The following is a 24851-nucleotide window of genomic DNA, read 5'->3' as shown; positions in this document are numbered from 1 at the left end:
TGCAACCGCTGCTCTAACAACAATCACTGCTTTGCCAACAACAACCACATCTGTCCCAACCACAACAACTGCGGCTCCAACAACAGCTGCTGTAACAACAACCACAGCTTCTCCAACGACAACAACCGCTGCCCCGTCCACAACAGCTGCCCCAACCACAACTTTGGGTCCAACAACAACAACCGCTGCTCCAATCACAACCACAACTGCTCCAATAACTTCCCCAACAACAACCACACCTGCTAGAACCACAACAGCTGCCACAATAACAACCACAGCAGCTACAACTACAACCACTCCTTCTCAAACAACTGCTGCTCCAACAACAGCTGCCCCAATCGCATCAACTGCAACTTCAACAACAACCACCGCTGTGCCAACCACAACAGCTGCCACAACAACAACCACAGTTGCTCCAACTACAACAACCACTGCTCCAATCACAACCACAGCTGCTCCAACAACAGCTTCCCCAACAACAACCACAGCTGCTTCAACCACAACAAATGTTCCAACCACAACAACTGGACCAACAACAAATGTTCCAACCACAACCACTGCTGCTCCAATCACAACAACCACTGTTCCAACAACAACCACGGCTGCGCCAACCACGACAACAGATGCTCCAACCACAACAGCTGCTCCAACAACAGCCACTACTGCTCCAACAACCACAACTGCTCCAAGCACAACCACTGTGGCTCCAATAACAGCTGCCTCTGCAACAACTACAGCTGCTCCAACAACAGCTTCCCCAACAACAACCACAGCTGCTAGAACCACATCTGCTCCAACAACAGCTGCCCCAACAATAACCACCGCTGCTCCAATCACAACTGCTGCCCCGTCCACAACAACTGCCCCAACAACCACAAATGCTCCAACCACAACAAGCGCTGCTCCAACAAAAACTCCAACAACAACAGCTGCCCCAATCGCAACAACTGCAGCTTCAACAACAACCACCTCTGTGCCAACCACAACAGCTGCAACAACAACAACCATAGCGGCTCCAACTACAACAACCACTGCTCCAATCACAACCACAGCTGCTCCAGCAGCTTCCCCAACAACAACCACAGCTGCTAGAACCACAACATCTGCCCCAACAACTACAGCTGCTCCAACAACAGCCACTACTGCTCCAACAACCACAACTGCTCCAAGCACAACCACTGTGGCTCCAATAACAGCTGCCTCTGCAACAACTACAGCTGCTCCAACAACAGCTTCCCCAACAACAACCACAGCTGCTAGAACCACATCTGCTCCAACAACAGCTGCCCCAACAATAACCACCGCTGCTCCAATCACAACTGCTGCCCCGTCCACAACAACTGCCCCAACAACCACAAATGCTCCAACCACAACAAGCGCTGCTCCAACAAAAACTCCAACAACAACAGCTGCCCCAATCGCAACAACTGCAGCTTCAACAACAACCACCTCTGTGCCAACCACAACAGCTGCAACAACAACAACCATAGCGGCTCCAACTACAACAACCACTGCTCCAATCACAACCACAGCTGCTCCAGCAGCTTCCCCAACAACAACCACAGCTGCTAGAACCACAACATCTGCCCCAACAACTACAGCAACTACAACTACAACCACTCCTTCTCCAACAACTGTTGCTCCAACAACAACAGCTGCCCCAATCGCATCAACTGCAGCTTCAACAACAACCACAAGAGCACCAACAACAGCTACTCCCACAACAGTTGCACCAACAATAACAACAGCTGCAACAGCAACCACAGCTTCCCAAACAACAACCACAGCAGTTCCAAGTACAACCAGTGCTGCTCCAACCACAACTACTGTGCAAACAACAACCACAGCTGCTCCAACAACCACAGCTGCTCCAACCACAACATCTTCTCCAACAACCACTGCTGCTCCAACTACAACAACTTCCCCAACAACCACAGCTGCTCCAACAACAACCGCTGCTCCAACCACACCAACCCCTATTGCGCCAACCACAACAGCTTCCCCAACAACCACAGCTGCCCCAACCACAATAACTGTTGCATCAACAACTCCTGAACCAACCACAACAACCGCTGCTCCAATAACCACAGCTGCTCCAACCACAATAACTGTTGCGTCAACAACTCCTGAACCAACCACAACAACCGCTGCTCCAATAACCACTGCTGCTCCAACTACAACCACAACTATTCCAGCTACAACCGCTGCCCCAATAACAACCGTGTCTCCCACTACAACAACCGCTGCTCCAACCACAACAACAGCTGCAACTTCTACTACCACAACTGCTGCAGCATCTACAACAACAACTGCTCCACCACCAACTAATTTTTTCCCAAATACAACTGATTCTTCAGCAGGGTGTCATAAAATAAGTTTTATTTTGCTCGCAGCAGTCATTACAGTAGCTTTTTTTAATTGAAAATTGAACTGAAAATCTTCACAATAATCTCTAGGAGTGTTTCATTATTTATTCTTATTTATCATTTTTCATTTAATTTATCCTTTTTTGCTTTGTACAAGTACTTAAATGTACTTGTACAAAGCAAAAAGCAAAGCAAATTGCAATAGAAAATTATGCATACCAGTAATTTTCCACATTTTTATTTCAGAAGATTTTATTTTTGCTTAAAACTTTCTTGCAGGACCTACTGAGCCATATAAAAATGTAGGCTAAAATGACACTTTATTTCTTAAAGGATGTAATCTAATGTAGTTTTTATTTTTGATTTTTTAACAAATATGTATTGTAAGCATTCTATTTATTACGCCTGTTCCAGAAATGAATGTGCTTTTCATAGTTGTGACTAATTTTTAACTGTCTTGAATACTATTGTATTTTACATAAAGATTTATTAATAAAGAATGGAAGGAAATTATTCAGACTAAATTGGTTTTATGGCATTTACAATAGCTAACCCATTAAATCTGTGTGACATCAGACACGTTCGAGTTCCAAGACCAAAACCAATGCCAAAGACAGGCTACGAATCGGTCAGAAAAGGATGTTTTCAGCAACAATACTCTTCTTGTTGTTTTTTACATCTAATTCTGGCCATACATACTGAAACTGACAGCATTCCCATTATCAGACCACTTACAAGCACAAGGCAATGTCCTCCCAACAGATTAATGGATCACTTAATATTTTCTCTTTTTCAAATCATGCACTTTAATTTATGTATTATGTGTTTTTCAGCTACATATAATCATTTTATAGCACAATCAAGTAACTAAGTTTTTTTCAGTTGTTATCAAATATCAAAATGGTGAATATCAAACATGACATAAATGAAATTTGACTTTGTAATTTAATGCCTTAGGTCTTTCTCTCTTTAAAGAAGTTTAATACTCCGCATTCAACTTTTTGTGTCACATAGCTGGTCTTGGGTAGGTGGTCTTAACTACAACTCTGCTACGACTGCTTGGTTCCATGTACTCCCCTGTCCACCCTTTCTGTTGGATTTCTTTCAAAATAAAAGCCACTAGTGGCAAAAAAAGGTGAAGTTTATGCTATATTAGGACAGGAGACAAGATGTTTCCATCCCTGAAATTATAATGCATAGAATCACATATCTAAGTCTAAACTATGTTACAGAGTAAACATAATAAAAACATGCTTCGTGTGTGGCATTGTTCATTAAAATGGCACATTTCTGATGTATTAAAATGAAATACAATTGGTTCACTTAATGATGTTAGCGATTAGGAATTATTCAGCAAGTACTTTTAATAGTTAAGTATATTTAAAAGCCAGTACTTTTTTACTTTTACTTAAGTACAAATTTAACTTTTACTAGAGTACATTTTTGTCTGTGTATTTGTACTTTTACTTAAGTAAATTTTTGAGTACTTTCTCCACCACTGCTGGGGTGTGACTTGTGACAACTGTTCTTCAAATGAAAATTTTATTGAAGTCGGGACTCTTCAAATAAAATTGACTGGTGACATCTACTGGCTGAAAGATGCAGTGGCAAGCAAAAGGCCTGAAGAGGAGAACACTTTATGCATGTTGACAGGGCCTGCCCAAATCTGCATGTGGCACTAAGTGAAATACAGTCGAATTACAGCTAAGCCAAATACATCTCTGGGTAGCTTTTCGCTATATCAGTGCAGTCAGTACAAGCCATGTAGCCAGATGTAAAAATAGACAGTCAAACATTGAGAAGTTTTAATTATTGTTATCAAAAGTAATCAAACGTGCCTTTTTGAAGCAAAAGACGAAAAAAAAAAACTCCGAAAAATACAGGACCAACCACCAGAATTAGCTCATTTAAAGTTAAAACTCACTTTCACGCAAATACAAAGACGGTAGCATAAATGTTTGGCTGTTGAACTGATCAATTCAAGGTCCTTGCTAGCTAAAATTAGCTTGATAGTTGATGCATAAATCTTTTTTTTATAATCATTATATTACCAAGAGATGTAAACATACTTTTATCTTGGCTTTTTTATTTTTCCTGTTTCTTTTCTCTGTCCCTGTAGAATAAGTCAATTTTTACGACATTTTTTTTACTTGTTATCTTCCACTAGTGTAGCGGTTCTCAACGTGGGCGGTACCGCCCCCCAGGGGGCGTTCAGAGGACGGCAGGGGGCCCTGGTGGACATTTTTACAAAAGGAGGACGCTGGGATGCCTTTGGGGGGCGTTTGGTCGAAGGTAAACTTTACACCTTAAATCTACAACAATGCCAGTTTAGACTTTGAGCAACTTGGTAAAACTGTATGTGTAACATTAAATCATTCCTGGCTGCAACTATATTGATGGCAGCTCTTCTATTCAGTGTCTGTAGCTTCATGGTCCAGCTCCGCTCCGCATCAGTTCAGCGTTACACTGGCTGATGACGTTGCTGTGATTCACTTTGCCTGGTATTTTTGTACATTTGTTTTGGCAGTTCTGTGATCATGTCAAAGCAGCAACTTATATTAAAAAGTGTTTTATTGTGCGTTTGAAAGCTGCCCGCTACCATGGAAGGACAACAGAAAATCGCTCTTATAAACATGTAATTACTAAAATCACGACTTTGTATCCCTCTGAAAAATGAACCCATTTAAATAAAGAAATCCCTCCATGGGTGATACCACGATAGAGAGCGTTCATTTTATAGCGTTAACACCGGTGCTGCAAGTGGTCCGACATGAAACGGGTGTGATGGAACAACGGTACCACAGCACTTTTAAATTTCAATAATCAGAATACCGAAATTGTTTCCATTGTTTTAAAAGGTTTATGTCAGTCTGCCTTTTCCCCATCGATATGTTTCCTGACCGCCCTGCACCTTAGGGAGTTAAAAAATAATCGATGCGCACATTGCGCAAAATTCTGAAACATGAGAAGCGGAAAAATGGAGCGACGAACTAGATGTGAATTATGGCATAAAAACAGAGAATCCGACGCTGAACAGTGAAAAATCAACACATGATATGAAACGCATGACTATTAGGAGGCGCAGCAGGTGATGAGTGAAAATTACTGAGCGTCAATAAACGATAAAATAAATCTAGCAACAGTAAAGAAACTAAAGTGGACATAGCAATAAACCGAGAGAGGATAATACTAATCAAATGAAACTAAATGGACATGAATGAAGAACAAAATGCCCCACGAAGGAGCGTAGAAACATACGCTCGCCCCTCCCCCCCCCCAAACCCCCTCCTCCAGACGCCGATACGTTTAGGGCAAAACTCGCTACATTTACCCCGTTATTTGCGTGAGGTGAAGGAGCGTAAGGCGCTGAAGTGTACGGGAAAACATAATCGGTGCGCAGATTCAAAACATCTACAATAATGATAGTAACATTAATAATAAAATAATTGTCAGTGAAAGTAGCCTACAAATTTTTTGGTGGGGGGCGGTGAGGGACCTGGATAAAGGCTAGGGGGGCGCTGGCCCGAAAAAGGTTGAGAAACACTGCACTAGTGCTTTGGAGGTTTGGATGGATGCGCACTGCAAATTGCACGGCAGTTCATACAGGTGAAGCGTGACCTATCGCGGCCACCAGGGGCACCCCAACAGCAATTTATCTCTTCTTGCCAATATAATTAGTGATTTCTACATGTTCGAATATATATTATTGTAGGCTACAATAAAAACATATCAAAATATTTATAATGAAATTGTGTGTTTGTTATTATAATCTTACAAATCTACAAAACAAGATCTGCTCTAATGAGCAATGAGCTGCTGCTTCACAATATTCACCTGCTGAAATAGTTTTTTTGTTTGTTTTTTTTAGAGAGGGGGCCATTAAACATTTCAGAATCTAGAAAATATTATTTGGTAATAAATTCCTAACTTGGTATGCATTTGGTCAAATAATTTATATTTGCATTGGCATTAATATTTATTTGTGATGGTCACGAGGTTTGGAAGATGAGCCTGGATTGTGGACGTCACTTTATTGATCAGGGTCTTGTTTTCCATTTTGACAAAGTTATCCAAATGAAAACATAGTTATCATTGCCTCTCAAAGTTTTGGAAACTAACAGACAGTTTTTAATAGCTGGAAATGTATAAACCTCATTTAAATTGAGCAGAAAAAAACAACTGAAGTTATCCATTTTGTTCAGCAAAGAGAAAGTTCTTTCTCTCCCTTCCCATTTGGCCTGTGACTGGGCCATTAACCTGCTGGCTAGAGATCTTCTACCCACAAGTTTTCTCTGTAATCCTTCCTAATGTGAGAAGGAAGATGGAGCAGTACAACAGTCACTCAGTGAGTAAAGGTATAATTTATTCATCTACTCCTATTCATCATCTGTCTTCCATTGACAAAACAACTGAGAAAAACTAAAAATATTTTTTTATATCAGTAGTTTAAATATTCATTTAGGTCAGGAGGGTAGTGATGTAGTGATTATTCCACCTCTAGGACACACCCCAAACATTAGCACCTAATCCTCCATCTTAGCAAGTTAAAACAGATATGAGTCATAATCGTGGTTTTCCTATTTTTGTCAAACAAACTCTTGTGTCATGGTGACAGAATAAAGAAGGAGTAATCTTACCACAATACTGGGAGGCAAGCTGAATATTAAACACATAAGTCATATTATTTATTGACAGTTAAACAGCAGTACAGGTATGAGGTTCCTGAATGCTCTGTGGCTGCATGGAGATCTTGCTATTGCAGCAACATATGTCTGCTCTGAGATTTATTTAGCCAGTCAATATGGTGCATGCTTTGAGAAGAGTTAAAAGGGAAGAAACTGATGAGATGACAACTTTTAAAGGAAACATAGAGACCACTAGAGACCTTCCTATGCCAGATTTTCATTCTAATGCTAGGTCTCATTGACTAACAGACACTAACTGCCTATTTGCACTTTTTCTCTGCATCTCCAGACAATCTGCAGCAGCTGAGATTCTGGGAGGTTCAACACCAAAACCTGAAGCTTCAAACTGAGCCATCAACTGGACCAAGACGCCTTTCAAACAACTACAGTAGTTAACCTGCTCTGTTGGTAGATGTTATGGTGTCTCCTTAATCTGTACAGACAGGCCTTGGTCGTCTTTGAATACACAGCTTTATGGCGTTTTCTATTGTTAATTAATTATAGTAAATATTTGAGCCTCCATGTAAGTTTTAAGGCATTTCATTGCTTACTAAGTAGCTGTGAAACCACCCATGTTAATCTGAGCCTGTTTTGCTAAAGATTCAAAAGATTTGGGTAAATTTTAAATATTTAATCTGTCCATTGTGTGCAGTGAAATTAACATTAAAGTAAAATCTGGAAACACTTTTGTCATCTTCTTAATTCTACATTATAAATCGAATGATGCATCTATTAAAACCATATATTTGTGACATCAAACTTTTTTTTCTGTCATAAAGCAGTGGTCAAACTATGGCTAAATGTTTGTAATTTACTTTCAACAAATGGAAACTAAAAAGGTTTTAAAGTAAAGGCACTATGAATACTCCTCTACCTCAAAACAGGTAACGTTTCCACTGTATGCAAGTAAATGTGATTACGATTGAGTGAAAATTGTACAGCAGGGCTTCAACTCCAGTTCAGGAAGGTTGGCATCCCCCAACCTTTAGATGTCTCTTCTTTAACACACCTGAGTCAAATCATAAGGTCAGAGGTCATTAGCACAACTCTGGAGAACTTGACTGTCTTAAGCAACCATTTAATTCAGGTATGTTGGACCAGGACGTATCTAAATGTTGCAGGACACCAGACATCGATGCCTGGATCTGAGGATCCTGTTAGAGGATCAGTGTGTTCCTGCAGCAGCTCCATCAGATCAGAAGGTAGATGAGATCCGAAAGATCCCAATCCTCCAGAAAGTGAAATAACACCAGACCTGATCCATCAGTCAGCCGTTTTGTCCTATGTAGAGATAAATATAAAGTGTTATTTATACACATAGGAAGTCAATAAACTAGAATCTAAAGGCAATTTATTTCACTTAATTATATTCATTAGTGAATAAAGTAAAAGGCAAATCAGAATATCTCACAAACTATATAAATATCAGTCAGCAACATGACTTAGGAATTTGATTGGACCCTTTTGAGCAAAACAGATACTGTAAGAACCACCCAGAGATAATTTTTATGGATTAAAGACTCAAACTGTGCAGAGAGTGACACTAAAAATCCACACTCAGCTGTGAAGAGCTAAAGAAGCATAGCTGACATAAACATTAGCTCCCACTAACAGAAACTGAGACCAGAGTATCAAAATACCAGACATCGTCGGACCCTCGTCGTGTGTACCAGCCAGTTTCCCTGTGCCGTCGTGCATCCTGTTGTTCTGTCCCGAGGACATTTATCATTAAATTGATTATCATCTTCACTTCATCCTGGCCTGCCTGCGTCTTACCTCACCTCACCAACCCACAAATCATGACATTAATTGGTAGATCAAATCACTGCAGCCTGATATTTTATTGGAGAATCAAAATAATTCTTATCATTTTACCAGCAACCCTCCCGACCCCACTAAGGGACAAGGGTGTCAAGAAAATGGATCGATGGATGGATTTTTTAATTGAAAAATCTGGGGTGCATTTGAGTACAGTCTTTATTACTCAGATACCCCAAAATAAAGTTGAGTGAAATCAAGCACATTAAGAAGTAACCTGTAATAAACAAAGTCCATCTTTGTCATAGCATAAACACCAATGTTTACACTGTTTTTCAATGCTTCCATGCAATGGGGCGATCTATGTTTTCGCAACCACCTGAATAATGTGTAGTTGCGCCACTGCCGACACGTATCCGATTCAAATGCAACCTAACGCCAGGCCGCATTCATCCGAACTGAACATCACTGATTCTCAACAAATCTCACTATTCCTGAAGAAAAACAACAAACTTGACGAACTATATGAGGATTAAGTTGTTAATATGTTGCTCCGATTGGACAACAACTTCAAAAATGTAAGCTAAGCTCCACCGTTAGCCTCCATGTTTACTTCCGCAAACACTGAGTACTTCTTTTTATGGCAGTTGGCAGCATAGACATAATATAAAGATAGACGCCTCATGGACCGCTCTCGCCTATTGTCGTTGACGAGATTTAGGGCGGCCATCTTGGAGCGGTACTCCACTCTACTCAGCGTTATGTGTTTAGCAGGCAAAATGACGTATCAGCGCATTTAATCGATCATAACACGCTTTTTTGTTACTATATTTTTTGAACTATATTCAAACATCTATCAAAGCTACATTTATAAACAATTGTATTATTTAAGTATGTTTTTAATACATAGTTCAGAATATTTAAAAATGATTAGTGGCTATAACAGGCTGCACAGTGGCGCAGTTGGTAGAGCTGTTGCCTTGCAGCAAGAAGGTTCTGGGTTCGATTCCCGGCCTGGGGTCTTTCTGCATGGAGTTTGCATGTTCTCCCTGTGCATGCGTGGGTTTTCTCCGGGTACTCCGGTTTCCTCCCACAGTCCAAAAACATGACTGTCAGGTTAATTGGACTCTCCAAATTGTCCCTAGGTGTGAGTGTGCATGGTTGTGTGTCCTGTGTGTCTCTGTGTTGCCCTGTGACAGACTGGCGACCTGTCCAGGGTGTACCCCGCCTCTCGCCCGAAACGTTGGCTGGAGATGGGCACCAGCACCCCTCCTGACCCCACTGAGGGAAAAAGGGTGCAAGAAAATGGATGGATGGCATGAAAAATGGATGGATAGTGGCTATAACAATAGAATAGAACGGCTGTGTGCATAATTTATTATAATATTACATATTTATATAACTATACAAACACAAATAAATAATGATTAATACTGAATAATATATATTGTATGTATGTATGTATGTATGTATGTATGTATGTATGTATGTATGTATGTATGTATGTATGTATGTATGTATGTATGTATGTATGTATGTATGTATGTATGTATGTATGTATGTATGTGATAGGTAATTTCCTAGAACCTACATAAAAGAACCACAGACAACGTATATGAATCTTAAAGCTTTTGCAAAAGGAGAAAACTCTGTCAACTGCTCCTCCGAGCCGTTCACAGAGCTTTCTGAAGATCTTTGGGTAGAGCTTGTCTTTTATTTTCAAACTTCAAAGAGGGAGGATAGTCAAGATAGACAGCAGAGGAAAAACAGCAAAGGTCGTAAAACATTTTACCTAAACACAGCAAAGGTCGTAAAACATTTTACCTAAACACAGCAAAGGTCGTAAAACAATTTACCTAAACAACTAGCAACCCAGTTCCAGATGCGATATCTGATCTACGGCCTGAGCCCGGTTCAAATCTCGGTCAAACTGTTTCACATGTAGATGAACGGGCAGTTGTGACCCCCAGGTTAGTTCATACACACACTATAGAAGAGAACACTTTAAACTGACTTACATTAGACTGAATATGAACTAAAGTAACAACAAAATGATAATACCAAAAAATCTCTATCAGTATGTATGTATGTATGTATGTATGTATGTATGTATGTATGTATGTATGTATGTATGTATGTATGTATGTATGTATGTATGTATGTATGTATGTATGTATGTATGTATGTATGTATGTACGTACTTTTTTTTTTTCAGCCGACGATTTCTAGCTTCAGAGATTCAGTCCAAAATCCGATGTGAGATTCATCCGTGCTGAAGTGAATCTATCTCTCTTTAAAGATATCTTCCTCTTCTTCTTCACATCGTCTTTATGAAACTTTCAAAACAAAAACGGATGATTTGGGATGTATCTTACTAGTGAAAGAATTACATAATAATAGTCTTTACCACCTGTGTAAACTTTGCTGGTGAATGTTATAACACGTACGTTTTATAATATCTGTTACATTGTTTCATTTCTAACATAGGCTCTTGTGTCAGATAATCTAAGTCAATGTTAGAGAATAATAAAAAATTTTTTAGATTTACGGAATCACAGTTAGCCTTCATAGCGGGGCTGAACCCACCAAGCGCTGTAGCTAATATTACCTTCTATCTCGCCAGTGGACATAAGTAATATTATAATGACAATACACAATAATATGTCCATCTTACTTGTGAAATGTTGTCTGTGGAGCCCTCACATCAATAATCCATAGATCCGAACAACAATATCCTTCAGTGATGAGGCATCTTCTGTTGTTTTGATTGAGCAAAGTAGGAGGGACTACCGCTCCAAGATGGCCGCCTAATTTCCTGCGCCGGAACAGCCAATGCGGGGTTTACTCTTATATTATGTCTATGGTTGGCAGAACACTGAGAACGCTGACGGTATTGTGCCCTCTACTGCGAATGCGGGACACTTTCAGGTCGTTTGCGAGTTCAGACTGCAGAACGCATACAGGTCGCAATTACTGGCAGTGTGAACGGCCCCGGCAAAAAAAAAAATTCGGAATTGCCAAAAAATCGGAATTGGGGCACTTCAGGCTGCAGAGTATTTCTAAAGAGCAGAAGAAATCTTATGTTTTTTGAACAATAACAATTTTTGTTGCTAATCTGTTGCTAAGAGATGAGTGTGTTTACTGGTAACCAAGTGCCACGAAGCGAACTTCAGATTTTTACTTTGCGAAATGTACCAACTGTGAACCTCTTGTATCTAATCAGGTAAGCATTATTTTGAAAGAGCTTACGTTTTATAAACTATATGTTATTAATTTGGTGTTAAGAGATAAGCGTTTTCTACTGGTAACGAACTGCCACTAAGTGTAAATCGACATTTTTACTTTTGCGTTGAATGTGTGTTTAATATAGCCTATTTACCATAATGACAAAAAAAAATACTTTTATGCAAAATTCACCAACGGCACAATTCTTGTTAGTGTAAAATAAGTAGTATTTCAAAAGAGTAGAAGAAATCTTGTGTTTTTTGAGCAATATGAATTTTTGTTGCTAATCTGTTAACCTGTTGCTAAGAGATGATCGCGTTTTCTGGTTACCAAGTTGCACAAAGTAAACATCTGATTTTCACTTTTGCAAAATTTACCAACAGTAAATTTCTTGTGTCTAAGCAGAAAAGCAGTATTTTGAAAGAGTTTATGTTTTATAACCTATATAACTTGTTATTAATTTGGTGTTAAGAGATAAGAGTTTTCTACTGGTAACGAACTGCCACGAAGCATAAATCAAGATTTTTATTTTTGTGTTGAATGTGTGTTTTATAATACATTTGCCACTAATGGCAAAAAAGAAAAACCACTTTTCTGCTAAATTCTCCAACTGCACAATTCTTGTTGGTGTAAAATAAGTATTTCAAAAGAGCAGAAGAAATCTTATGTTTTTTGAACAATAACAATTTTTGTTGCTAATCTGTTGCTAAGAGATGAGTGTGTTTACTGGTAACCAAGTGCCACGAAGCAAACTTCAGATTTTTACTTTGCGAAATGCACCAACTGTGAACTTCTTGTATCTAATCGGGTAAGCATTAGTTTTGAAAGAGCTTATGTTTTATAAACTGTTATTAATTTGGTGTTAAGAGATAAGCGTTTCCTACTGGTAACGAACTGCCACTAAGTGTAAATCGAGATTTTTACTTTTGCGTTGAATGTGTTTAATATAGCCTATTTACCATCATGACAAAAATAAATTACTTTTATGCAAAATTCACCAACTGCACAATTCTTGTTAGTGTAAAATAAGTAGTATTTCAAAAGAGTAGAAGAAATCTTATGTTTTTTGAGCAATATGAATTTTTGTTGCTAATTGTTAACCTGTTGCTAAGAGATGATCGCGTTTTCTGGTTACCAAGTTGCACAAAGTAAACATCTGATTTTCACTTTTGCAAAATTTACCAACTGTAAATCTCTTGTGTCTAAGCAGAAAAGCAGTATTTTGAAAGAGCTTATGTTTTATAAACTATACAACTTGTTATTAATTTGGTGTTTAGAGATAAGCGGGTTTTTTTCTGGTAACTGTAGTGGTATAGAAATACACCTAATTCCACACAGGTGGTTGTCAGATGAGAAGTTCCTGTTGGTAGGGTGGGCGTGGTATATAAGGAGCTGCGGCGTTCATTCGGGATGTGTCCTCTTTGTTCTCCCACTGTGTGGCTTGCGTCCTGTGAACTCTAGCAGCGGAAAGTAACAAATCGCTGGCTGGTGCGTGCTACGCTGAGATCCTGGTGGTAAAGCGCCGCTGCGCTCCTTCTCTTCCTCCTTCTGCGAGTGTGTGTGTGTGTGTGCGTGTTTGGATCGGCAGGTCCCCCCACAGTTGGACCATTGCTGCTCTGTTCTGCTCCGATCTACTCTGCTTTGCTCTGTCTGCGTTCGTATCCCGGATCTGTCAGTCGGTGTTCGTTTTCCCGGACTTCTATCTTTTCATTTTAAAGTTGGACTGCGGCGGTATTATCCGCCTCCATCGAAGCGGTGTTTGGGGTGTGGCATCGGCGCACCCATTTCACCTCCCGCTGTGGCGGGACAAGCGGGCCACGCATGGTCCTAATGTTTTAACTTGTATTGTCTATTGTTAATTTCTATTCCTTTATTTTGTTTACGGCCCTTTTTGTTCTTTTTTTTAGTTGGACTGATATTGCTTTTTAATTAGGTTTAAGATTATCTTGGTTAACTGTTTTTCTTTTGTTGTGTTGCAGTTGCTGAGGTCCGGTGTCGGTGTTGGTGTGGTGACGGTGTCTTCTATGAGGGGCCGTTTAGGACAAAATCTATGGTTTGTCTCTCACACACTACAAGAAACTCACGCACACTCTAAAAATACTCAAATTGCATACACACTACTAAAATGTCTCACACGCACACACATTTTATCTTTCTCGCACACATACACTGGACTAACAACTCGCACAAGCACACAAATGTTTCTCTCACATACACAAGACTAAAGTTGCGCGCGCGCGCGCACACACACACACACACACACAGTGCTAAGACTCGTTTTTTGAATGTGAGAATTGTCACGGAAGAGGCGGGGCATAATTTTTTGATCAACTGCGCATGCGTTGATCATAAAGCTTCGATTGTTGACTCACTGTATGTTCTATTACTTAGTATATTTGTGCTTTTAAATATATATTACTTTAAACTTTCTTGTAACTTAAATGTACTATAGAAATAAATAAATCTGATTGATTTAGAAATAGCAAAATTGCTGTAGTACAATCAATCAGATTTATTTATTTCTATAGTACATTTAAGTTAAAGTTTAAAGTTCTATATATATTTAAAAGCGCAAATATACTAAGTAATAGAACATACAGTGAGTCAACAATCGAAGCTTATAGTTTAGGATCAACGCATGCGCAGTTGATCAAAAAATTATGCCCCGCCCCTTCCGTGACAATTCACATATTTAAAAAACGAGTCTCGCTCTCACACATATAGAAAACGAGTCTTAGCAGTGTGTGTGTGCGCAACTTTAGTCTTGTGTATGTGAGAGAAACATTTGTATGCGTGTGCGAGTTGTTAGTACAGTGTATGTGTGCGAGAAAGGTAGCATTTGTGTGCGAGTTAGTACAGTGTGTGTGTGTGAGAGAAAGATAGCATTTGTGTGTGTGTGCGACATGTTAGTAGAGTGTATGTGAGCGAGAAAGATAAAATGTGTGTGCGTGTGTGACATTTTAGTAGTGTGTATACGCAATTTGAGTATTTTTTTCAGTGTGCTTGCGGTTTTTTTTAGAGTTTGCGTGATGTTTTTTTGGGTGTGTGTGAGTTTCTTGTAGTGTGTGAGACAAAACATAGATTTTGTCCTAAACGGCCCCTCATAGTCTTCACCTTCTGCGTCCTGTGAACTCTGGCAGCGGAAAGTAACAAATCGCTGGCTGGTGCGTGCTACGCTGAGATCCTGGTGGTAAAGCGCCGCTGCGCTCCTTCTCTTCCTCCTTCTGCGAGTGTGTGTGTGTGTGTGTGTGTGCGTGCGTGTTTGGATCGGCAGGTCCCCCCACAGTTGGACCATTGCTGCTCTGTTCTGCTCCGATCTACTCTGCTTTGCTCTGTCTGCGTTCGTATCCCGGATCTGTCAGTCGGTGTTCGTTTTCCCGGACTTCTATCTTTTCATTTTAAAGTTGGACTGCGGCGGTATTATCCGCCTCCATCGAAGCGGTGTTTGGGGTGTGGCATCGGCGCACCCATTTCACCTCCCGCTGTGGCGGGACAAGCGGGCCACGCATGGTCCTAATGTTTTAACTTGTATTGTCTATTGTTAATTTCTAATCCTTTATTTTGTTTACGGCCCTTTTTGTTCTTTATTTAGTTGGGCTGATATTGCTTTTTAATTAGGTTTAAGATTGTTATCTTGGTTAACTGTTTTTCTTTTGTTGTGTTGCAGTTGCTGAGGTCCAGTGTTGGTGTGGTGACGGTGTCTTCCCCTTCTGCGTGCTGTGATTCTTGAGTTTGGGTTGTCTCACTGCGTCTGGTGTGTCAAAGGGTTTTTTTTTTTTTTGGTTTGGTGGGTGCCGTCCCTATAGCGCCCCATCCGGCCGGTAACTTCAGCTACTGCACTTACTTTGATTTTCTTTGTTTTCCTTTGTGTCCCATTCTTAAAAAGAAACCGGTTTTAAATAGAATGTCTTAAAAAGAGCTTAATAAATTGTTGTTTTATAAATTTGAAACTATCTCAGATGTGGTAAATTCATGCATAACTGAACCTGTGTGCCTTAAACCAAAAGAAATATTCTCTGGGTGAAATTCCCAGGGTGGCGTTGTTGTGCAACCTATTAAAACTAAAAGCTCACCAAATCTGAGTTTCCGTATCGCCACATAACGAACTGCCACGAAGCATAAATCAAGATTTTTATTTTTGTGTTGAATGTGTGTTTTATAATACGTTTGCCACTAATGACCAAAAAAAAAAAACACTTTTCTGCTAAATTCACCAACTGCACAATCCTTGTTAGTGTAAAATAAGTAGTATTTCAAAAGAGCAGAAGAAATCTTATGTTTTTTGAACAATAACAATTTTTGTTGCTAATCTGTTGCTAAGAGATGAGTGTGTTTACTGGTAACCAAGTGCCACGAAGCACACTTCAGATTTTTTCTTTTTCGAAATGCACCAACTGTGAACTTCTTGTATCTAATCAGGTAAGCATTATTTTGAAAGAGCTTGTTTTGTAAACTAAATGTTATTAATTTGGTGTTAAGAGATGAGCGTTTCCTACTGGTAACGAACTGTCACGAAGTATAAATCGAGATTTTTACTTTTGCGATGAATGTGTGTTTAATAGCCTCCCGCTGTGGCGGGACATCATGACAAAAAAAAATTACTTTTCTGCAAAATTCACCAACGGCACAATTCTTGTTGGTGTAAAATAAGTAGTATTTCAAAAGAGTAAAAGAAATCTTGTGTTTTTTGAGCAATATGAATTTTTGTTGCTAACATGTTAACCTGTTGCTAAGAGATGATCGCGTTTTCTGGTTACCAAGTTGCACAAAGTAAACATCTGATTTTCACTTTTGCAAAATTTACCAACTGTAAATTTCTTGTGTCTAAGCAGAAAAGCAGTATTTTGAAAGAGCTTATGTTTTATAACCTATATAACTTATTAATTTGGTGTTAAGAGATGAGAGTTTTCTACTGGTAACGAACTGCCACGAAGCATAAATCAAGATTTTTATTTTTGTGTTGAATGTGTGTTTTATAATACATTTGCCACTAATGGCAAAAAAAAAAAACACTTTTTTGCTAAATTCACCAACTGCACAATTCTTGTTAGTGTAAAATAAGTAGTATTTCAAAAGAAAATCTCATGTTTTTGAACAATAACAATTTTTGTTGCTAATCTGTTGCTAAGAGATGAGTGTGTTTACTGGTAACCAAGTGCCACGAAGCAAACTTCAGATTTTTACTTTGCGAAATGTACCAACTGTGAACTTCTTGTATCTAATCAGGTAAGCATTATTTTGAAAGAGCTTGTTTTGTAAACTAAATGTTATTAATTTGGTGTTAAGAGATAAGCGTTTCCTATGGTAACGAACTGTCACGAAGTATAAATCGAGATTTTTACTTTTGCGTTGAATGTGTTTAATAGCCTATTTACCATCATGACAAAAATAAATTACTTTTATGCAAAATTCACCAACTGCACAATTCTTGTTAGTGTAAAATAAGTAGTATTTCAAAAGAGTAGAAGAAATCTTGTGTTTTTTGAGCAATATGAATTTTTGTTGCTAATTGTTAACCTGTTGCTAAGAGATGATCGCGTTTTCTGGTTACCAAGTTGCACAAAGTAAACATCTGATTTTCACTTTTGCAAAATTTACCAACTGTAAATCTCTTGTGTCTAAGCAGAAAAGCAGTATTTTGAAAGAGCTTATGTTTTATAAACTATACAACTTGTTATTAATTTGGTGTTAAGAGATAAGCGGGTTTTTTTCTGGTAACTGTAGTGGTATAGAAATACACCTAATTCCACACAGGTGGTTGTCAGATGAGAAGTTCCTGTTGGTAGGGTGGGCGTGGTATATAAGGAGCTGCGGCGTTCATTCGGGATGTGTCCTCTTTGTTCTCCCACTGTGTGGCTTGCGTCCTGTGAACTCTAGCAGCGGAAAGTAACAAATCGCTGGCTGGTGCGTGCTACGCTGAGATCCTGGTGGTAAAGCGCCGCTGCGCTCCTTCTCTTCCTCCTTCTGCGAGTGTGTGTGTGTGTGTGTGTGTGTGTGTGTGTGTGTGCGTGCGTGTTTGGATCGGCAGGTCCCCCCACAGTTGGACCATTGCTGCTCTGTTCTGCTCCGATCTACTCTGCTTTGCTCTGTCTGCGTTCGTATCCCGGATCTGTCAGTGGGTGTTCGTTTTCCCGGACTTCTATCTTTTCATTTTAAAGTTGGACTGCGGCGGTATTATCCGCCTCCATCGAAGCGGTGTTTGGGGTGTGGCATCGGCGCACCCATTTCACCTCCCGCTGTGGCGGGACAAGCGGGCCACGCATGGTCCTAATGTTTTAACTTGTATTGTCTATTGTTAATTTCTATTCCTTTATTTTGTTTACGGCCCTTTTTGTTCTTTTTTTTAGTTGGACTGATATTGCTTTTTAATTAGGTTTAAGATTATCTTGGTTAACTGTTTTTCTTTTGTTGTGTTGCAGTTGCTGAGGTCCGGTGTCGGTGTTGGTGTGGTGACGGTGTCTTCTATGAGGGGCCGTTTAGGACAAAATCTATGGTTTGTCTCTCACACACTACAAGAAACTCACGCACACTCTAAAAAAACATCACGCACACTCTAAAAATACTCAAATTGCATACACACTACTAAAATGTCTCACACGCACACACATTTTATCTTTCTCGCACACATACACTGGACTAACAACTCGCACAAGCACACAAATGTTTCTCTCACATACACAAGACTAAAGTTGCGCGCGCGCGCGCACACACACACACACACACACAGTGCTAAGACTCGTTTTTTGAATGTGAGAATTGTCACGGAAGAGGCGGGGCATAATTTTTTGATCAACTGCGCATGCGTTGATCATAAAGCTTCGATTGTTGACTCACTGTATGTTCTATTACTTAGTATATTTGTGCTTTTAAATATATATTACTTTAAACTTTCTTGTAACTTAAATGTACTATAGAAATAAATAAATCTGATTGATTTAGAAATAGCAAAATTGCTGTAGTACAATCAATCAGATTTATTTATTTCTATAGTACATTTAAGTTAAAGTTTAAAGTTCTATATATATTTAAAAGCGCAAATATACTAAGTAATAGAACATACAGTGAGTCAACAATCGAAGCTTATAGTTTAGGATCAACGCATGCGCAGTTGATCAAAAAATTATGCCCCGCCCCTTCCGTGACAATTCACATATTTAAAAAACGAGTCTCGCTCTCACACATATAGAAAACGAGTCTTAGCAGTGTGTGTGTGCGCAACTTTAGTCTTGTGTATGTGAGAGAAACATTTGTGTGCGAGTTGTTAGTACAGTGTATGTGTGTGTGTGAGAGAAAGATGGCATTTGTGTGTGTGTGCGACATGTTACTACAGTGTATGTGTGCGAGAAAGATAACATGTGTGTTCGTGTGTGATATTTTAGTAGTGTGTATACGCAATTTGAGTATTTTTTTCAGTGTTCTTGCGGTTTTTTTTAGAGTTTGCGTGATGTTTTTTGGGTGTGTGTGAGTTTCTTGTAGTGTGTGAGAGACAAAACATAGATTTTGTCCTAAACGGCCCCTTAGTCTTCACCTTCTGCGTGCTGTGGGCTTGCGTCCTGTGAACTCTGGCAGCGGAAAGTAACAAATCGCTGGCTGGTGCGTGCTACGCTGAGATCCTGGTGTTAAAGCGCCGCTGCGCTCCTTCTCTTCCTCCTTCTGCGAGTGTGTGTGTGCGTGCGTGTTTGGATCGGCAGGTCCCCCCACAGTTGGACCATTGCTGCTCTGTTCTGCTCCGATCTACTCTGCTTTGCTCTGTCTGCGTTCGTATCCCGGATCTGTCAGTCGGTGTTCGTTTTCCCGGACTTCTATCTTTTCATTTTAAAGTTGGACTGCGGCGGTATTATCCGCCTCCATCGAAGCGGTGTTTGGGGTGTGGCATCGGCGCACCCATTTCACCTCCCGCTGTGGCGGGACAAGCGGGCCACGCATGGTCCTAATGTTTTAACTTGTATTGTCTATTGTTAATTTCTAATCCTTTATTTTGTTTACGGCCCTTTTTGTTCTTTATTTAGTTGGGCTGATATTGCTTTTTAATTAGGTTTAAGATTGTTATCTTGGTTAACTGTTTTTCTTTTGTTGTGTTGCAGTTGCTGAGGTCCAGTATCGGTGTTGGTGTGGTGATAGTGTCTTCCCCTTCTGCGTGCTGTGATTCTTGAGTTTGGGTTGTCTCACTGCGTCTGGTGTGTCAAAGGGTTTTTTTTTTTGGTTTGGTGGGTGCCGTCCCTATAGCGCCCCATCCGGCCGGTAACTTCAGCTACTGCACTTACTTTGATTTTCTTTGTTTTCCTTTTGTGTCTCATTCTTAAAAAGAAACCGGTTTTAAATAGAATGTTTTAAAAAGAGCTTAATAAATGGTTGCTTTATAAATTTGAAACTGTCCCAGATGTGGTAAATTCATGCATAACTGAACCTGTGTGCCTTAAACCAAAAGAAATATTCTCTGGGTGAAATTCCCAGGGTGGCGTTGTTGTGCAACCTATTAAAACTATTAGCTCACCAAATCTGAGTTTCCGTATCGCCACATAACGAACTGCCACGAAGCATAAATCAAGATTTTTATTTTTGTGTTGAATGTGTGTTTTATAATACGTTTGCCACTAATGACCAAAAAAAAAAAACACTTTTCTGCTAAATTCACCAACTGCACAGTTCTTGTTAGTGTAAAATAAGTAGTATTTCAAAAGAGTAGAAGAAATCTTATGTTTTTTGAACAATAACAATTTTTGTTGCTAATCTGTTGCTAAGAGATGAGTGTGTTTACTGGTAACCAAGTGCCACGAAGCAAACTTCAGATTTTTACTTTGCGAAATGCACCAACTGTGAACTTCTTGTATCTAATGAGATAGGCATTATTTTGAAAGAGCTTGTTTTGTAAACTAAATGTTATTAATTTGGTGTTAAGAGATGAGCGTTTCCTACTGGTAACGAACTGCCACTAAGTGTAAATCGAGATTTTTACTTTTGCGTTGAATGTGTGTTTAATAGCCTATTTACCATCATGACAAAAATAAATTACTTTTCTGCAAAATTCACCAACGGCACAATTCTTGTTGGTGTAAAATAAGTAGTATTTCAAAAGAGTAGAAGAAATCTTGTGTTTTTTGAGCAATATGAATTTTTGTTGCTAACATGAAAACCTGTTGCTAAGAGATGATCGCGTTTTCTGGTTACCAAGTTCCACAAAGTAAACATCTGATTTTCACTTTTGCAAAATTTACCAACTGTAAATTTCTTGTGTCTAAGCAGAAAAGCAGTATTTTGAAAGAGCTTATGTTTTATAAACTATATAACTTGTTATTAATTTGGTGTTAAGAGATGAGAGTTTTCTACTGGTAACGAACTGCCACGAAGCATAAATCAATATTTTTATTTTTGCGTTGAATGTGTGTTTTATAATACATTTGCCACTAATGACAAAAAAACACTTTTCTGCTAAATTCACCAACTGCACAATTCTTGTTAGTGTAAAATAAGTATTTCAAAAGAGCAGAAGAAATCTTATGTTTTTTGAACAATAACAATTTTTGTTGCTAATCTGTTGCTAAGAGATGAGTGTGTTTACTGGTAACCAAGTGCCACGAAGCGAACTTCAGATTTTTACTTTGCGAAATGTACCAACTGTGAACTTCTTGTATCTAATCAGGTAGGCATTTTTTTGAAAGAGCTTGTTTTGTAAACTAAATGTTATTAATTTGGTGTTAAGAGATGAGCGTTTCCTACTGGTAACGAACTGCCACTAAGTGTAAATCGAGATGTTTACTTTTGCGTTGAATGTGTGTTTAATATAGCCTATTTACCATAATGACAAAAAAAATACTCTTATGCAAAATTCACCAACTGCACAATTCTTGTTGGTGTAAAATAAGATTTCTTCTACTCTTTTGAAATACTTATGTTTTTTGAGCAATATGAATTTTTGTTGCTAATCTGTTAACCTGTTGCTAAGAGATGATCGCGTTTTCTGGTTACCAAGTTCCACAAAGTAAACATCTGATTTTCACTTTTGCAAAATTTACCAACTGTAAATTTCTTGTGTCTAAGCAGAAAAGCAGTATTTTGAAAGAGCTTATGTTTTATAAACTATATAACTTATTAATTTGGTGTTAAGAGATACACGTGTTTTTTTCTGGTAATGAACTGCCACTAAGCATAAATCAAGATTTTTATTTTTGTGTTTTATAATGCATTTGCCACTAATGAAACACTTTTCTGCAAAATTCACCAATGGCACAATTCTTGTTAGTGTAAAATAAGTATTTCAAAAGAGTAGAAGAAATCAAGTTATACAATAAACTATATAACTTGTCATTAATTTGGTGTTAAGAGATGAGCATTTTTTACTGGTAACGAACTGCCATGAAGTATAAATCCAGGTTTTTCCCTTCTCACCCATCCGCAGGTGGACCCTTTCATCCTCTGAGCTCGGGTCCTCTACCAGATGCCTGGGAGCCTGAGGCCTCTGCGCAGTATCTTGGCTGTGCCTACAACTGCACATTTCTGGACTGAGATGTTTGATGCTGTTCCTGGGATCTGTTTTAGCCACTGCTCCAGTTTGGGGGTGACTGCCCCAAGGGTCCCTGCACTCCTCTGCCCTGTAGACCCAGGGTGAATCCTAGCAACCTGCAGCCTCTTTGCCGGGTTCACCGGATGACACCTGATGGTGTAGACCCGCTGATTTCTGCCGGGATCGGTTTGGTAAATGCCAGGTTGCTGACAAATAAAACTTTTGTCATTAGGGATTTCTTTTCCTCTCAAGGATTGGATGTTTTATTTATAACAGAATTATGGATAAGTGGTTTGGGTGACTCCAGCATTATTAATGAACTTGTACCGCGGAACTGCGGCTATTTTAATGCTCCAAGGATGTCGGGCTCCGGTGGAGGTATAGTGACTGTTTTTAAAAGTTCTTTTACTTGTAAACAGTTCCCTCTGGCCTCGTTTAGTAGCTTTGAGATCAGCCTATTTGAACTTGGCAGCTCTCACACTGTGCTGTGTGAGGCGGTCTATCGCCCACCAAGGTACAACAAAAACTTTATAAATGGCTTTTCCGACTTCTTGGCTGATATCATGCCAGCCAAAATCTCGTTGTTGGTGATTTTAATATTCATGTCTGTTGTCCTACTTCACCTATGGCTCAGTCATTTCTTAATGTTATCGACCAAGGCACTTCAGCTATTTGTCGGTGGTTCATCCCATGTACGGGCTTGTCCTCCCATGATGGTACCTCCAGCACCTCGTCCTCTGTTCCCCATTGTCTGAGACGTTCGCTGAGCACATCATCTGTTGAGGCTTCGTCCTTGATGTATTTATGGATCTTGGATGTTTCGTCCTGGACAGTGGTTCTCAGATTTACTAGTTCTCTGCCTCCTTCCTTGCTGCTCAGGGCGCTGGATTTTTGGTGGAACCCTCCATGCATGGTTAGTAGTTTCCAAGTCTTTAACATCTGTGGTGTTTATCTCCTCCTTTTGCCAGTTAATTATTTGTTTATTTTTATTTTGAACAGACAGAAAAGACAATCAAGAAAGAAAAAAAAATAAAATAGATTGAAACAAACTAAAGAAATAAAAGGTAAAAAATTATTATGCACAAGTGACCATGCAAATTTTATATTTTCTGTTCAAAAAGGAGCAGGTAGAAGATATATCTTATAATGTCCTGCCCCTTTCATACTTATCAATTAACTGTCAAAACAAGACAACTTGTTTCCACTTTACATGATATTTAAAGATGTACCATTATTTAAACACTATATCATCAATAGCATTTATATTCATCTCATAGAACATATTTTGCAATAAGCTCCTTTTTAATAAATTTAAGCTGGTTTATATTTGTATTTTTTTGAACTCATCATTCAATTTATTCCAGACATTTACTCCATGCACCGGTAAACAAAAACTGCCTGGTTCTAATACATTGTTTTTTAATATATCCTTCACCTCTTAAATTATAACCGCTCTCTCTGTCACAAAACATTTTCTGTATGGAAGTTGCTGATATCTGACCTTAAACATGAATTATACAGTTTAAATATCACAGAATTTCAGTATTCTGGGACCTTGGGTGCGTTCACACTGCAGCCTGAAGTGACCCAATTCCGATTTTTTTTCCGGGGTCGTTCACACTGCCAGTAAATGCGACCTGTATGCGTTCTGCAGTGTGAACGGGCAAACTACCTGAAAGTTTCCCGCATGCGCAGTAGAGGGCGCAATAGCGTCAGCGTTCTCAGTGTTCTACCAACCGCCATAAAAAGAAGAAGTGCTCAGTGTTTGCGGAAGTAAACATGGAGGCTAACGGTGGAGCCTAGCTTACATATTTGAAGTTGTCCGGCCGGAGCAGTATATTAGTGGGGTCACTACCTCCCTGCTGTAGTACTTTCTTTCAACTCTACTCCTCACTCGAGCACAGGGTACTCACCATATTTCCTTGCTCATGGACGAGAACCTCGACTACCTGCTAATGTCCATATTTCATCGCCAAAGGTTTCCGATTGCCCACAAAACTATGCTTCAGAACTGGCTACACCGATGGACGCTGCTTTTGAGACTGTTCTTCTCCATCGTGAAGAACAAAAGCAAAAACGAGAGTACTATTACAACAAAGACACGGTTTAGGCCGTATACTTGTGGTGATCTGGTATGGATAGATGACCCACCACACAACGACAAAAGCTTTCCCCAAACTGGACTGGACCATATAAGGTTGTATCTGTGGATGAAAAGGGGCTCCTTTACAAGCTGGTGGATGTTAAATATCCTCAGGCTGCGACCAGAGTCATTCACTATGATCGTTTAAAACCTTACCGTAGATCCACAGACAC

The 24851-nt window shown here is 39.3% G+C and overlaps 1 long non-coding RNA gene across 8 annotated transcripts; it reads left to right on the top strand.

The window, feature by feature from the left end:
* Window positions 1–11992: 11992 nt before the first annotated feature.
* LOC145553598 (uncharacterized) lies at window positions 11993–22770 on the top strand. 8 transcript variants are annotated; one of them, XR_014089645.1, is made up of 7 exons: window positions 12457–12842; window positions 14014–14087; window positions 15142–15198; window positions 15702–16453; window positions 18454–18527; window positions 20119–21674; window positions 22431–22770. It is a non-coding gene; the product is annotated as an uncharacterized LOC145553598 (long non-coding RNA). The 8 variants fall into 8 exon arrangements; XR_014089647.1 differs by lacking the exons at window positions 12457–12842; window positions 15142–15198 and adding an exon at window positions 11993–12032; XR_014089643.1 differs by lacking the exon at window positions 15142–15198 and having other exon boundaries at window positions 12459–12842.
* The last annotated feature ends 2081 nt before the right edge of the window (window positions 22771–24851 follow it).

Source organism: Poecilia reticulata, chromosome 11 (genome assembly GCF_904066995.2).
Source record: "Poecilia reticulata chromosome 11, P_reticulata-male-v2, whole genome shotgun sequence".
Lineage (NCBI taxonomy): Eukaryota > Metazoa > Chordata > Actinopteri > Cyprinodontiformes > Poeciliidae > Poecilia > Poecilia reticulata.
The sequence above is the reverse complement of the archived record's forward strand: the minus strand, read 5'-3'. Positions and strand labels throughout refer to the sequence as shown.